Consider the following 4,508-nt stretch of genomic DNA (forward strand, 5'->3'; position numbering starts at 1 on the left):
AGTATCAACCAAGGTCCATTCATGAACTGGACCTAGGTCCTCTACAGAGATGGAGCAGATGGGCAGCTTAGATCTCATGTAGACACACTAGCCAGCTCTTTGACCACTTTCCCCTGGTGGGACTCCCCTGCTAGGCCAAAGGGGAAGAGAACATACTCAGGCCTGGTACAACTTTGATAAGCTGGGGTGGATGGGAAAGGAAACTCCCCTTTTCTGAGAAAAAGGGAAGGAGGTGAGAGAAATGGAAGGTGGGATGGGAGGGGAGGGGAGATAGGACAACAAGAAAGATGTAAAGTGAATTATAAGAAGAAAAATAAATATAGAAAATGTAATTATGCTACTAACACAATGCGTTCTTTTGCCCTGTGACAACTGAATTTTACATATGCTGTATGAATCATTTTCCACTTTTCCTCAATGCATAAGTATTACTATAGCACTGGGTTTTTTAAACATGAGAAAAAATATATAATAAAATAAAACAAAAATCATCACATCAAGACTGGACAAGGCAACCCAACAGAAGAACAAGAGTCCTTAGAGCCAGCACAAGAATCAAAGAACCACTTGCTCAAATACTGAGGACTCCAGTAAAAATCCTAAGCTGAAAGTTATAATATATACAGAGAGGACCTGATGTAGACCTGCACAGGTCTTGTGCATGTTGAATAAGTCTCCGTGAGTTCATATGAGCCTTACTCCTGTTGATTTAGAGGTCCTTGTTTTCCTGATATCCTCCATTCCCTCTGACTCTTATACTCTTTCCACCCACTCTTCCATGGAATTCCCTAAACTCTGAGGGGATGTATTTGATGGGAAAAATCCCATTTAGTTCTGTGTGTTCCTAGGTCTCTCTCTTCTTAATGTCTTGTTGTGGTGAGTCTCTGCATTTGTTCTCATCTGCTGCGGAGGAAGCATCTATGATGCTGGCTGAGTAACACACTGATCTATGACTATAGAAGAATACCATTAGGAGTCATTTTATTGGTACTTTGTTTTTGGATGAGTAGTATTTGGTTTTACCCTAGGTCTCTGGGTTATCTAGTTTCTGTTCTTGGTCATTCAAGCAGCGTTGGATATGGGTCCATCTTATGTAGTAGGCTTTATATCAAGTCAGACATTAATTAGTTACTCCCACAAGTTCTGTGCCACCATTGTCCTAGCAAATCTTGCAGACAGGAGAGATTGTAGGTCAAAAGTTTTGTGGCTGAGTTGGTTTCCATGTTGCTCTTTTGGTAGCCTGCAGAGTGCCTTCCCACATCAAAGACACATGTAGGCAATATTGCCTGACTTCTCCATCTTCAATGAGTTGTATTGCTGTTGTCCCCAACAATGCAAAACTGATATCACTTTATGAAGAGAAACCCATTGTCTTAGTAACAGCTTGTGCTGATTGGGGTTTTCCATACGACCACCTTGGCCAACAACTCAACTGAGTGTAACCCAGTCCCTACATTGGAAAACTTACTTGATGATTATTCAAAAAATTCATTGGATTTATCTTCATATATTTTATGAAGTTCCTTCTGTACTAGGTTTACATATCATCTCTTAAAAGCTCTTTAATTCCAGCCATGTCTTTCCACATTATCTCTCTCAACCTTATCTCCCCTCACCCTCCCCACCTTATACCCCTGTTCCCTCCCCCTCAACTCCATCCCAACCATAAAATCTATTCTATTTCACCCTTCCAGGGAGATCCATGTATCTACTTTAGCCACTTGCTCTATACCTAATGTCTCTGGGTCTATATATTGCAACTTGGTTATCATTTACTTAATGGATAATACCCACTTATAAGTGAGTATATATCCTATTTGTCTTTCTGGTTCTGGGTTACCTCATTCAGGAAAAAATTTTTTCTAGTTCCATCCATTTGCCTACAAGTTTCATGATGTCATTTTTTAAACATCTGAGTAAGGTTCCATTGTATAAATAAACCACATTTTCTTTATCCAGTCTTCTGTTGAGGAAAATCTAGGTTGTTTCCAGTTTCTATCTATTATAAATAGAACAGAAATGAAGCAATGAACATGGGTGAGTAAGTGTTCATGTGGTAGGGTAGAGTGTCTTTGGTATATGTCCAAGAGTGGTATAATTAGTTCTCAAAATAGATTGATTCCAAACTCTCTGAGGAACCACCATATTGACTTCCATGGTGGCTGTACACCTTTTTATTTCCATCATCAGTGGATGAGTTTTCCCTTTATTCCACATCCTCTCCAACAGCTCTAATAGGTGTAAGATAGAATCTTAAAGTAGTTTTGATTTGCATTTCCCTGATGACTACAAAAATGTTAAACATTAATTTACTTTTCAGCCATTTAAGCTTCCTCTATTCAGAATTCTCTGTTTAGACCTGTAACCTCAGTTTGATTATTCCTGTTGTCTACTCCTCTTGAGTATGATTACTTCTTTTTGTTCTAGGGATTGCTTTTCTTTCTTTCTTTCTTTCTTTCTTTCTTTCTTTCTTTCTTTCTTTCTTTCTTTCTTCTCTATCTTCTTTCTTTTTTTCTTTTTCAAAACTGCTCAACTTTATTTGGGGTGAACAAAGTCTATGTAGTCCTTTGGGAGTGGGTGGAGTGTTTCCAGGGTAGATGTGTACATTATTGGCAAGGGCAGGAAGTGCCAGGAATGCCCTTTGCATTTGGCAGCACAGTCCTATCATATGAACAGGAAAACAGTACCTAATTATCTTATGGGCAGCAGGAGGAAGAGAGTTAGATGAGAACTGTGCCAAAGGTCATATCCCAGATATGGTTAGGCATCTGTGTCTAAAGAAACTCTCCAGATGAAATAAGGCAGAGTGCAGGAAGCCCTGCCTGGTGCCAGAAGGGAGAGTCCACCATTTAGCAGCAACCTTCGGGGAAGCTGTCTGGATATGATGGATTTTGACTTCAAACAAAATGGTTCTCTGAAAAGTGACAATTCAAAATACAATAAAATAAGTAAAACATTATCATGGAATGTTTCTAAATTCAGGACCCCATTGTATCCACCCTCACTTTTTTTTGAACTTCTAAATACTATTCCTCTCTTCTTAAAGGTTTTAATAATGAAGACTCTTTTTGTATTACCAGTAATTATGTTGACTAAAAGAAACACAAAATTCGAAAACACTCATATTTGAAAGAATGCTCTGCAGTGAGTGGAGGCACTGAGGCAGTGTTGACTTAGGACGATGTTAACCTTGAATTTGAGTATACACAGCTCTAGTGTCACCCTCTCCACTACCACTGGAAGAACCAACACGGAAAACTTCCCTGGAGCTATAGAAGGTGTTTGGTGATGTGAGATTCTGTTGCAGACTCTGCATTTTAAGGCTTAAGGCCTCTCAGAAGGCCACTGGTACTTGTTTTTGAAGGTAAGGACTATCTTCAATAATGTAGACCTTGACTTTACCTCTGGTTCTCAAGAGCACCGTGTTTTACAAAGCTCCTATCTTAGAAACGGGGAAATCAACCAAGGTTAGGCACCACAAATTCCTTTTCATAGCATGTACCTTGTAATAGCCACAAGGCTCAGAAGCAGAAGCAGCAGAAACAGAAAGGCAGCAATGGAAATGCCAATACAGAAGCCCTTAATCAAGTTCCTCTGAGGCTTCATTGTAGGGATTACTTCAGTGTTATAGTCCAAGAGTCATCTGAGGATGTCACAGTGTTATTCCAATCTGCTGTAGGGATATAGGATGGGGTTTTTGTCACCTCAGCTGTTGTCTGACATGGATAAAATGTAGTGAGTTCTGCTTGAGTTTGCGTGTGTGCTAGTGTTGGAAACATAGAAGTAAAGATTCTGGTTGATGTTGGTACACATGTGGGTCTTTTTGAAATAGTAGTGAGCCTTCCTGTAGTTGTGGGTCTTGTTTGTTTGAGGGCTTGCAGGAATTTCCAGTTTAATTTCCAATGACTAAATCATATAACTGAAAGACCCAAGTATATCCACTGTACAATAGTCACTTTAAACGGTATTTTTTTTATTGTCAATGATACATTTCTTTCTGAAATATTCCCCTTTAGCTATTATCCACTGTTACTTTAATAAGTAACATGATATCCATTGGTCCAGATAAAATAAAAATATTGACATTCTCTTCTGCCCCAACATGTAGTTGTGACTCCAGGATATGTTTGGCAAGTACATGGAAGTGTAAGAGGGTGCCCCACCACTTCCTTTATTACTACACAAGAATCCACATCACCTGGAAGTAGTATGAGACTTCAAATGAAGACTTCAGCATTAATCATGGTATTGATCTGTGAAAGTAACTTTCATTCTCCTGAGGTAATGGTCTTCAAACCTTATTGCCTCCATCTGCTAACCTATGCCTCATTCTGGAAGCTTCTAGCCTTCATACAATCTAACCTAGGCCTAAAGTGTTTTCAGTCTCTGAGACTTACTGCTTAATAAGCTCACACTTCCTTGTTTTTTGTTTTTTGTTTTTTGTTTTTTTTCTGAACCCTGGGCTGTCTCGTTCAACTCAGCTGTCTGGCTCAAACTACTGTCCAAGC

General features: G+C 39.2%; 1 pseudogene; it reads right to left on the reverse strand.

The window, feature by feature from the left end:
* Positions 1 to 3,427: 3,427 nt before the first annotated feature.
* On the reverse strand, positions 3,428 to 4,244 carry LOC110542929 (T-cell immunoglobulin and mucin domain-containing protein 2-like; annotated as a pseudogene).
* Between the last annotated feature and the right edge of the window lie 264 nt (positions 4,245 to 4,508).

Source organism: Meriones unguiculatus, chromosome X (genome assembly GCF_030254825.1).
Source record: "Meriones unguiculatus strain TT.TT164.6M chromosome X, Bangor_MerUng_6.1, whole genome shotgun sequence".
In the NCBI taxonomy this organism is placed as follows: Eukaryota; Metazoa; Chordata; class Mammalia; order Rodentia; family Muridae; genus Meriones; species Meriones unguiculatus.